Source organism: Falco naumanni, chromosome W, assembly GCF_017639655.2.
Source record: "Falco naumanni isolate bFalNau1 chromosome W, bFalNau1.pat, whole genome shotgun sequence".
NCBI lineage: Eukaryota > Metazoa > Chordata > Aves > Falconiformes > Falconidae > Falco > Falco naumanni.
This window is the reverse complement of record NC_054079.1, coordinates 7531483-7544018: the sequence shown is the minus strand read 5'-3', so window position 1 is coordinate 7544018 and position 12536 is coordinate 7531483.

Below are 12536 nucleotides of genomic sequence, written 5' to 3'. Positions count from 1 at the left end.
TAGATCTACTAATGTAAATCTGTGTGTTTTGCCATGACAGTGACTTGTTATGGGATGTGCAGATGAAACTGCATTGACAACGAAGTACAAGGAATAAGGTTGGTCAGGTGCCTCCTACCATAGTCAAGGGCAAGACTGGGTTGGCCTCTGTGTTTGCCACTGAGAAGAATCTTGAGCTCCGCTGTTGGCTGCAACCCAGTAGGCGTTGAGCGGTGGGAACATATGCCATGCCAGACGTTGATGTGAGGGGCCCCCGCTGTTATAAGAGGGTCATCCAGGAAGGAAGAACATAAGATGGCCCACTGAGGCACTGATTTGGAAATTGGAAACTGCCTGGCCGACCATGAGGCCAGACGAGTAACAGAGGAGGTAGGTAATGAGGAATTATCCTTAATACCAGACGATAAAATCCAAACTGTAAGTACAGATCAGGAGCCAAACTATTCTAAAGAAGACTTAAAATTAATTCAGGATATGGATGGCAAAACAAATTAAATAAGTGGGCTTATTTGACAGGTGGTCATATAGTGGTATCATTCAATTTAATATGGACCACAGCCCTATTATTAATAAGACGCATTTGGGAGCTGATGCTTTATATAAAAGTCTAAATCAGAAATTGATAGGGCGAAACTTGTATACTGTAATAAAACAGGTGACTCAGCAATGTGAAATGTGTTTACGCAATAATCCCAATACAGCAAATAAAATCAAACTAGGGAACATTAGTAGAAGAAATGTTCCAGGGCAACGTTGGCAGATCGATTTCTCGGAACTTCCTAGAAAAGGGGGGTATCGATATTGGTACTAACAGATACCTTTTCAGGTTGGCCAGAAGCCTTCCGGTGCAGAACTGCTAAAGCCCGGGAAGTGACCAAAATACTGCTCCAAGAGATAATACCTAGGTTTGGAGTCCCAGCGGTAATGTCCTCGGATAGAGGACCACATTTTGTGTCCAGAATAGTGCAACAGATCAGCCACCATCTAGGAATAGATTGGCAATTACATACCCCATACCGACCACAATCGAGTGGCCAGGTAGAAAAGATGAATCATCTAATCAAACAACAGATTGTCAAGTTAGGTCAAGAAACAAATCTAACTTGGCCCCAGTCTTTGCCATTAGCTCTTACACGAATTCAAACTAGACCAAGAGCAAAAGAGGGGCTTAGCCCATTTGAAATTTTGTATGGACGACCCTATGGGGTACAAAAGGGGACGTCTTCACAGATTGGTGAAGAAACAATGACTTCCTATATGGTGGCACTAAACAAACAATTAATAAGAATTGAGAAGCATGTGATGGGAACACGCAGTAGGGGTCTGGATGGACCTGTTCACGATATACGACCAGGGGACTATGTATACATTAAGTGTTTTGCAGATAAAACCCTGGAACCACAGTGGACCGGACCTTTTCAAGTCCTACTCACCACCTACACTGCAATCAAGGTTGAGGGACAGAATTCTTGGATTCACCATACCCGGATCAAGAAAGCCCCTGCAACTTCGTGGAAAGTAACCCCAGATAAGAAAGAACTGAAACTCAAATTTACTTGGACAAATGGGAACAATGTGGGTGGCAAGTAAGTGAACCTGAGCGGTTGTGGATCCACCATATGGGAAGGGCACCACAACAAACAATATAGAACAAAAGAGTCTGGGACTGAGCCAGTGGCCAGTCTTGCCCAACTTATTATCAGTAAGCCCCAACTCAAACAAAGATATTTTTGATCAAAACAGATTTTATATGTATATATGAGGAACGTTTAGATTCTTAAAATGATCAATAGTGGCTTTAAACCATTTGTGGTATTTTGTACCCTCTTTCTTGTCTACAACCAAGAGCCTGATAACTGGCCTTGGAATCATGCCCAGAAAAAACACACTGGAATAATGGGAAAGGTGGACTCAAAGATGAAACTAGCTATGGTGTTTTTTTCTGAAAATGAGGTGTACCAAAGGAATCAATGGGATTGGGAGGATGTACACAAAGTCGACCAATTATGGGGAAAATTAGGAGATAGGATAAAAGTAGGGTGTCAAACATATAATGAAAAGCATAACACCAAGATTTCAGGAGACACCCTGATTAATGTCAGAAAGGTAGATAAGGAATTTACCCTTCTAAATACAACCATGTGCTTTAATTCACGGGAATGTTGGCACAATTTTACCTTAACCGAGCCCATCTTTATAATATGCCTAGGAAAGGAATCCCCAAGAACAGCTCTGACTTATAAGATCAAAATAACAATCATGCTAACCACTGTTCCTACCACCACCACAGTTACAACAACCCCATTAACGCTTGATCTTAAATAAACTAAAAATTTATACAGTTGGACCATATGTAATCAGAAATACAGGTCAGCAACAAATGTTGTTTAACCCAGAATGGTCTCTTAAAAGAATAGAGTTACAAATACAAGTCAATGTTTCTGATGCTAAGCCATCCTGTTCCCCCTTCTTACGAACCTCTTATGAGGGATGCACAACTTGGTTAAGAAAAAGGGGAAATATTTATCGAAACCGAATAGTGAGAGATGTAACTGGAATATTGGGAACAGGACTCGGAGTATTACATTCCATAGACTCAGAGGTGATAATGAATAAACTAGGCGCCACCACGACCGATCTATAAAAACTACAACAACCACTAAAATCTTTATTATTGGCATTAGGGGCACACCAATGGTTGATATCGAAGGTACTCCCCAGGTGGGAACAAAAAAACATGGAAGATCATCAACTCATCACTAAGGCGTTAGGTGGTTTACAGGACGACGTCGCCCTGGCTCTAAGTTGTATCCAAGCCCAAATGTGGATGCGATCAATAGCTGCATCCATAATAAGAGAAGGAGAGGAAGGCATATTTCCTACGGAAATTCTAAAGATGGTTTGGGACAATGCTACGGAGGTAGAAAGAAAACTCCAGTCATGGTGGAGTATGGTGAACTTTACCTACGACCCCAACACATACACAATCACAGCTTTTGTATTAACCATACAAAATGCAGTAATAATTACCATACACCCCATTGTAGCCCTTGGAATTAACCATAATGGGGTGCTCCTATACCCTTTTGAACATAGAACATGGGCCAGAAAGACAGGCAACAAGTGGCAAACAGTAGATTTAGAATCTTGTATTATGCGAGAGCAGCAGGGCTTCCTCTGTGAAAGCAATACTATAATAGCTCAGGATACTTGTTTAGATACAGATCAGAAAAATATGTCATTTTGAGGCCCGACCAAATGCAAACTTGAAAACAGTAATTATATATGCAGGGAAGGGATGTGCGTGTTTGAGAACTAAGTGTAACACAATAACCGTAGATGGGGAGGTAAAGGAGACTGCACAATATTCAAATTACTGTATCTGTAATTTTACATCTAACTTTACCCTATCACAGATGATAATTCCTACCCCCATAGGACTAAATATAAGCAGTATAAAAGAACTATTAAAACATGCAGATTTACAACGTATACTGGAAGAAACCAAAGAAAAGGGACACGAAACTCTTCTTATGATCCATCATGATGTAGAGAGGATCAAGAAAGTTTTAAAAAAGGTAGAACAGGATGGAAACCATAATTGGTGGGATACTCTCTTTGGCTGGTCACCTTCTGCAACAGGAATAACCATTATGTTATATTTGTTGGTTTGGAGAATGTTTAAAAGGGTAACACTTATGATGCTTTATATCATTCGGGAAGACTGCTTAAGTAAAAGAATTTACTTAATTTAATAGAAAAGGGGGGATTGATATGGAGAAATAGTGTGAAATGGGGACAATGGACACCGACTGTGACTGTATATGTCTACTCAGGAATGCGGGTATGGTGACTAGTCATGGGTGCGGTGTCTGGTCACATAAGCACACAACTCTGAGGACACAACTACAGTTTTGAGGAGACGCCTGCCCTTCTTCCTCTAACAAAGGGGAGACGGGGAGACACCTGCCCTTCTTCCTCTAACAAAGGGGCTATTTAAAAGAGAATGAGAAAAGGATGAGAGACATTCAAATGCTATCTAGAGGGAGGGAGTGCTAAGTCTCCTTGCTGGAGAAGATCAGATGGTCACAAGGACATGAATCACCTACAAACCTGCAAGACCACCACATTCCAGGCAAAGGACTGATAAGCTAATTAACATACGAAGCGTTGTTTAGGTAACAAATATGTATAGGCGTTAATTGAATATTCATTTGTTTTATTGTATAAATGTGAGATGGTTCGTCACTTCGGGCATGCACGCTTGTGGAGGAGCGATCCCCCATGCATCTGCGCGCAATAAACATACCTACTTTATAACTTTCGAGTTATAGAGTCTAATTCCGCACGTCAGTTTGGCGAGCCAGGCAGGAGGATTTCTGCTCGGCTGAGGGACCAGCTGCGGAGCGGACGCTCCTAGTCGCGCCCCGGGAGATTTCCTCGGAGGAGCCTCCTCTTCTCAGCTGTTCACCCGGGAGCAGAAGAGAAACCCCTGGATCCACGGATAAAACAGTATGTTTAGTAACGGGGCGGCTGGTGAGACGCACGGAGACGTCCGGCGCGCAGCGTAGTCCCCAGGAGGAAAGGTACCTTGGGAGGGGGTTTGCTGACCAAGGGGTGGCCGCTAGCGATCTTGAGGGCAGATCGAGCAAACCCGAGCTTACTGCCATTCCTAAAAGCCCGGAGGCCTCGTGACGGAAAGCAGGGGGCGGGATGGAATAAGGCGGAATCTCACAGTAACAAGAGGGACCTCATAGCAAAAGGGAAACTTTTGCGTAGGAAAAAAAAAAAAAAAAAGGAAAAAAAAAAGAAAAAAAAAGAAGGAAAAAAAAAAGAAAAGAAAAAAGGGGGAAGCTAAAAACTTCCTTTAGGTTGTCTTAATAATTGGGGAATTCCTAGAATGTAACAACTGAAATAGCACTCTGTGTCTTGTCTGTTCTATGTGTTGTCTTGTTACATGTTCAAAACTGGGAGTTATGAAATGTATGTTGAATAACAATAATATTCTGGTAATTCTAGGCAAATAGCAGAAAACTTAACACTCTGCTTAAGACCAGGAAAAATTTGGTTTTTTGTTTGTTGTTTGTTTTTTGGCAATTGTTCATTGAAATGCATACTTTGTGAACTGTCAGTGTTCCTAAAAGTTGTACATAAGTGCACGGTACCGTATAACATACTGCTTGTGTGACTGCGGGCTGCCTGGAGAGTGTGATTGGTGTGATTGAGATGCGCATTTTGATTTTCCGTGTATAGCTTAATTATTTTGACTGAGTGTGAGTGCAAGAGTGCTTGAGACAGGCGTTTGAGTGCAAAACGAGTAAGGAGCTCTATCCGCGTTTCCGACCTTGGGTGGCCAAGGCGGCTGGAGAAAAACAAAGTAATTAAAATTGCGAAATAGGAAATGGAAGGAGTAAGCCCTGTGAAAAATCGCCCTTAGGTTGTATATTAAAACATTGGAGGGATATCGTAGGACAGGGTGGCACCGAAAATAGAAGGAAATTGATTAAATATTGTAATCAGTGGTGGCCTTTGTATAAATTGGAGAGTGATGCGAAATGGCCTCAGGAGGGAGGAATGTTAGATTATAACACTCTCCTGCAATTAATGTTGTTTCTGAGAAGAGAAGGAAAATGGGACGAAGTATCGTATGCAGACATGTTCTTCGTCCTCCGGGACAAACCCGAGTGGCAAAAGGACTGTGGATTAGTAACCCCTCGGGATACTATGGTACTAGCACTAGAAAGAGTGCGGGATTGACATCACCTGATCTTTGATTATGGCTCTAGAAAAGGATAGGAAAAAAAACCCTGAGACCTAAACTAGAAAGATGTTCTTGTTGAAATTTTTGTGTTAAAAAGCTCAGGTTGTGGTTCCTTCTGTGGAGCAACCAGAATGAAACGTGTTGTAAGATAAAAACTTGTACTGATGTATGTAAAACCTGAGGCGGCGGGGGGTGGGGGGTGGAGAATCAAAGACCTTGTGCAAGTGTTAAAGTATTGGGGTGAGTTTGTACAAACCCCCTTAGCCCCTCGAAGGTGCGGTTGAGTCCAGCTGGACGCATGGCAGGATGTTTGCTGTTTGCCTGCAAAGGCATGATATGTAAGAACACAGACTTAAAGCAACAAGTAGCAGATTTGCATTCAGGGTAAGAAAGAGTTAAAACAGAAGTGCTGTAGCAGAGGCAGGCTTGTGTAACCTGCAGAGCAGGAAGAGCATCTCCTGCTCCAATCCTTCTGATGGTGAGGAGGAGGGGGTTGCTATTGCTGACAATTGAGAAGAAGGACCTGAAAACCGTTACCTCAATTGCTGCAGCATTTGCAGTACAACAGGACCGGTAACCGCCACTTTAGGGCAGGCTATGTGGGTGGGGGTCTGAGGAGAATAAAGGTGAATCTTTGATGGGGAAATTTAGATGTTTGAAAGTTCGTTGTGAAAGACTTATCAGGATTATCTAATAGGACTAGATAAAGGTTCGAGTTGATTGTTACTAGATAATCATGATGTAGAAAAGTTGATAAAAAAGGAGCAGGGAACATGTACAGAAGGTAAGAGAAGAAGAGCTGGGTCGTGCTAAACTGGTAGAAGAGAGAGGCAAAGACAGGAGGAATGTCAGGCAGAAGTGAAAGAGTGAATCCCTCTCCTATGGGATCGGATCACTGTGCATATTGTAGGGAAAGTGGGCACTGGAAGCAAGATTGCCCTATGCTGAAGAACCATCAAGGAGTTCTGGTGAACTAGGGACTAGGAAAAATGTGGTGGAATTTTTAGTGAATACAAAACCAACTTATTTGGTGTTAAACTTCAGTGAAAAGAATTTGTTACAGTTGTGGGAGCTGTTGGCCACCAGGAAAATATCCTGAAACCTTTAAAGTACAAACTAAGAAAACAAATAAGAATGCCAAGTTCACCAAAATCTTTGTTGGGATGAGATTTATTAGAACATCTAGACGTTTAAAGAAGGAGAAATAAAACTAAAAGTTAAAGATGTTCAATTAATGGAAATCTTGAGCTTATCTTTAATTCAACAGAAAAGAGGAAAAGAAGACCTCCCTGAAGTAAAAGAAATCTTTAACCAGGTGTATCTGAAAATAAATTCCAGGAAAGGTGAAAAATGCTTTACCTGCTACAGTAAAAATGATAAGGGGGAGGCCTGCCTAGTTCAGGTAAAAACAATATCCCTTGGTCAGCAGGGCTGTGGGGGATATTGGCATAAAAATTGAAATAAAATACACTCTGTAGTAGTTCTACTAATGTAAATCTGTGTGTTTTGCCATGACCGTGACTTGTTATGGGATGTGCAGATGAAACTCTGCATTGGCAACGAAGTACAAGGAATAAGGTTGGTCAGGTGCCTCCTACCATAGTCAAGGGAAAGACTGGGTTGGCCTCTGTGTTTGCCACCGAGAAGAATCTTGAGCTCCGCTGTTGGCTGCAACCCAGTAGGCGTTGAGCGGTGGGGACATATGCCATGCCAGACCTTGATGTGAGGAATGGCCCCCTCTGCTATAAGAGGGTCATCCAGGAAGGAAGAACATAAGATGGCCCATTGAGGCACTGATTTGGAAATTGGAAACCGCCTGGCCGACCATGAGGCCAGACAAGTAACAGAGGAGGTAGGAAATGAGGAATTATCCTTAATACCAGACGACAAAATCCAAACTGTAAGTACAGATCAGGAGCCAAACTATTCTAAAGAAGACTTAAAATTAATTCAGGATATGGATGGCAAAACAAATTAAATAAGTGGGCTTATTTGACAGGTGGTCATATAGTGGTACCATCCAATTTAATATGGACCACAGCCCTATTATTAATAAGACGCATTTGGGAGCTGATACTTTATATAAAAGTCTAAATCAGAAATTGATAGGGCGAAACTTGTATACTGTAATAAAGCAGGAGACTCAGCAATGTGAAGTATGTTTACGTAATAATCCCAATGTAGCAAATAGAATAAAACTAGGGAACATTAGTAGAGGAAATTATCCAGGACAACAGTGGCAAGTTGATTTTTCCGAACTCCCAAGAAAAGGGGGGTACCAATATTTATTAGTTATGACTGATACATTTTCAGGTTGGCCAGAAACTTTCCCTTGTCAAACAAATAAAGCAAGAGAGGTAACGTAGGGATTGTTGAATGAGATTATCCCCCGCTTTGGGGTACCAGCAACAATCTCTTCTGATAGAGGCTCACACTTTTGTGCCAAAATAATACAACAAGTGAGTACAGTATTGGGAATAGATTGGCAATTACATACTCCTTATAGGCCTCAAGCAAGTGGGCAAGTGGAAAAAACGAACCATTTAATTAAACAACAAATAGCAAAAACAGGGCAAGAAACAAATCTAACTTGGCCACAATCTCTCCCTTTAGCATTATTAAGAATTCGAACTAAACCAAGAACAAAGGAAAATTTAAACCCTTTCGAAATATACGGGAGACCATACCAGTTACAATTTGCTGGAGAAGATCTAAGACAGTTGGGAGAGGGATATTTGTGTGAATATGAGAAGGCCCTCCAGGGATAATTAAAAGTTATAAATAAATATTAGGAACAAGGGCGAGAGGGTTGGATCAACCATTCCATTCCTTTAAATCTGGTGACTATGTGTATATAAAGACTTTTTTAGGGAAACATTTGGAAGAAAAGTGGTAAGGACCCTATCAGGTGCTGCTGATGACCTTCACCGCCATCAAGATAAGAGAACAACCAGCCTGGATTCACTATTCTCGGATTAAGAAGGCTCCTGAGAAATCATGGGCCGTTACCCCGACAGGACCCATGAAACTATGGTTCTTTAGATCGTAAAGAAATCTCCGGAGACACAATGGACTGTCAAAAAGGATCAGGGACATTTGTGTAAAGTTATTCTGATCTTAATTGTAACTGTTGTAGAGATATTAGAAACTGAAACATGGGTAAACAATACCCGTCTTCAAACATTGCAAATAATTGTTAATGCTACGAAAGCTAAGGAATGCTGGATATGTACCTCTCTTCCTAAAGGAGGCTTGATAACACCCCTGTATGGGGTGGCCTCTCAAAACTGGAATTATCTCGATGACAAATGGCCTACCTGGCAGAACTTTTGGAAAAAGCCAAACGATGGTGGAGGATATTGCCTATTTGATAATAAAACATATAAGTTGGGTCCCAGATTTGATTTACAAATATTAAATCTAACCACCACAGTAGTTATGAAAAGTGATAATAACTGTCATTGGAAAGCTCAAACAAGACAGGAGGAACATGTCCTGGAAATCCAGGGCAAAACACTTGTTCCCAATCTGATGGATGGAATGATTATTGGATAAATAAGACTACCGTCTATGTAAGAAATTGGAATGTGGATCAAATTGGAAACATAACAGTAATAAATTTTTGTAATAATACCCAATTACAAAGTCACAATCAATCAGGACAAGATGCTAATTGGGCTTATGGCTGGTATAAAGCAGGGAGATTCTTAGGAACAAATTTAACTGCAACACATGGACCTTGCAAACTTCCCCAAAGATATTGGTGGTTATGTGGGGATGGATTTAGCAGGAAACAATTTCCCCCAGGATGGTCAGGTATGTGTATCATAGGATACTTAACCACCCAAGATCGAATTTATAACCGAACGTGTCCACCTTCAGGAATCTATCATAATGTCTGGAGATGTGTTAAGAGAAGTGAAAATCCCATTGTTGTGAGACATACTGGATACCACAGTTTTGTTAGGTGGTTTATTCCATGGTTAGGAGTTAAGTGAATTAGAAAAGACTGTGGTAAATATGTCTGCAGAAATTGAACAAATGTTTAATCTAACGACAGACACAATCAGCCGATTGAACCAGGAAGTAAAATCTTTGAGTAAGGTGGTAATTAAAAACAGAATGGCCCTAGACTTAATTACCTTAAAGGAAGGGGGAGTATGCATGATAATAAACCAAAGTTGTTGTGTATACATAGACCAAAGTAATCAAATTGAAACAGACATCCATAAGATATGGAACAAGGTTCAGATTTTGCATGAAATTACTGAAGACAATTTCTCATGAAGTTTTGAAGCTATATGGAACAAACTGACTTCGTGGTTACCTAATTTAGAATGGTTAAAGCATGCTTTTGTTATAATACTTATAATAGTTTTAGGAATATTAATATGTATATTACTTCAATGTTTTGTTTGGTGCTGTCGAAGAATAATCATAAGATATGATGATTTTCTGTATTTGTAAAAGAATTTACAATAGCTGTTAGAAAAGGGGGGAATGAATAGTGAATGCTGTACCACTTATCTAAAGGATGACGCACCTATGTTTAGTTAAAAGTCGGGAAATGTCCAAGGACCCTTATAGCCACATGACAGATGTACAGACTGCTAAGTCCTTGGGTTGGTTATCTTTAGAAGGGATATTTGGTCTCAGATTCCTGTTGTACATGCAACGTGGCGAAGATGAAGACTTTAAACATGGCTGCTAAGGAATAGAGTCTGCGTAGAAACAACTCCTCAAGGACATTGCACAGGTACGAGATATGTAAATGAATTCTCAGAACTGTAATGAATATGTAAACAATTTCTTGGAAAACTAATGAATAGGTATGAGTAGCTTGTATAAAGGAGGGACTGAAAGGTCCCCTCAGTGTGTATGACTTTGGTGGAGCGATCCCCCATGCACCCAGCGCAGCCGAATAAAGATAACCTCCACTTGCCTGCATATTACTGACTGATTCTTCAAATCAGGTCCTCAATCCAGCCCCCGGTATTTACAGACACACACACACACCCCGCCGGGGGTTGGGGGGGGAAACCAAGCAGCTGCAGATGACTTCCTGCCACTTAATCCACGTGCCGGCCCCCTTTTAAAAAAGTTTGAGGACCCCTGCTATAAGTGAATAGGGCCAAATCCAGCAGCCTGAGAGAGCAGCTCCATGCCCTCAGGTCCAACCAGTAGAGAAGCTGAAGATGTATTCCCAGTAGGCACATGCACATAAAGGACATGTATACACCACATATATACAAATATACATGGCAAGCCACAGAAATCAACACAAACAGGCACATACAAATGCATACAGTATCAACAAACTCATCCTGCTCCCCTGTCTGGCTGAGCAGGATGGAGGTCCGTTAGTGAGAATATATACACTTACGTACAATGTGGATCCCTCCAGTAGATGGGCTCCCACACAGTCTGCCCAGTAGTTACCCTTGGATCCCAGGCTTCTCTTTTGCTGGCACCTGGGCATACGAGCACCAGAGACCACTGTTCCACTCCAGTTGGTGGTACAGACCATCTTGCTCATACACATACATACACAGCTGTCCAGGACTCCCCTGTCCATCCAGTAGCCAACATCCCTGTGGTCTTGCCCTTAGAGACACACACACCTGGCTTCCAGGCTACTTCACCTACTGGCTGGCTAGTCCAGCTTGATCTTCACTAGCGATAACATACTCACACACTCGCTTCAAGTTGCTGACACCACAGACACATGAGACCCTGTGACCCTAGGTTCCACTCCAGTTGCTGGCACTCAGATCCCCATACACACACATGCACACAGAATAGAGTCCCTCATCCAGGAAGAGTTAGAAATTAACATAAGAAGAAGACAGGGAAGACTGCACTGACTAGGTGCAGAGCAAGGCCAGACAAGTGTACTGACCAGCAAATTATACACGACGGACTCTCTTTATCCCTTTACCCCTCTATTTTCCCATGCTTGTTCCTCCCCTAATCACCTAGATCTATCCTTTTCCCCACCTTTGGTTCCTCCCCTAAGCTTCCCATAATAAGTCTTGTGCAATCCTGAAATGCTCTCCTCCATCCCATAATGTGTCCCATACCCCTAGGCAGTAACCCCCCCCCTTCAGTCTTAAAGCTGATCCCTTTGACTCATCTTGATGGGTGTCACACCTACACCATGGGGACGAGGCTCTCCTGGGAGAGCTCTGGGAGGGGCCCAGACGGGATGTCCCTTCCTCTGAGCCTGTAATTTGGGTTCCCTCCCCACCTGCCTTTGGGTTTCCCTGCTCCTCTAGGCTTTTGGAGATGGGGCTTTGATTGCCGATGGGTCCTGTGATGGGCCTGAAAGGAGCTGGGGCAGAGTATTATTTGGGTTTCCTCTCCCCCCTGCCCTGCTCCTCCACTGCCATTGCCTCTCTGTGCTCCTTTATGGGTGTGCAGATGAGATTTTATCACATAACCTAACAAACACCAAGAGAACAAACAACATGAAAACTACTGCCACAGCACTTTGGGTGAAAAGTTACAGAGCTTAGTAGAAAACAGGCTACAGAGTTGCATATAGAAGTCCCTTAGCAATAAAAAAGGCTAAGACTCCTAAGGCACTGTGCAACAAAGCCAAACCTTTTTAAGCAAGAATCTAGTCATTTTGTGTTTGAAAGTAACTTCCATATCACAAACCAGAAGAAAGACTGTTAGTAGTTGCTGAATACAATAGCTCAATAGAGGCAAGGTTCTTGCAGCTCCATGTCGCCATGTCCAGCCAGTAGCAAGGCTGACAATATATTCCTTGTAG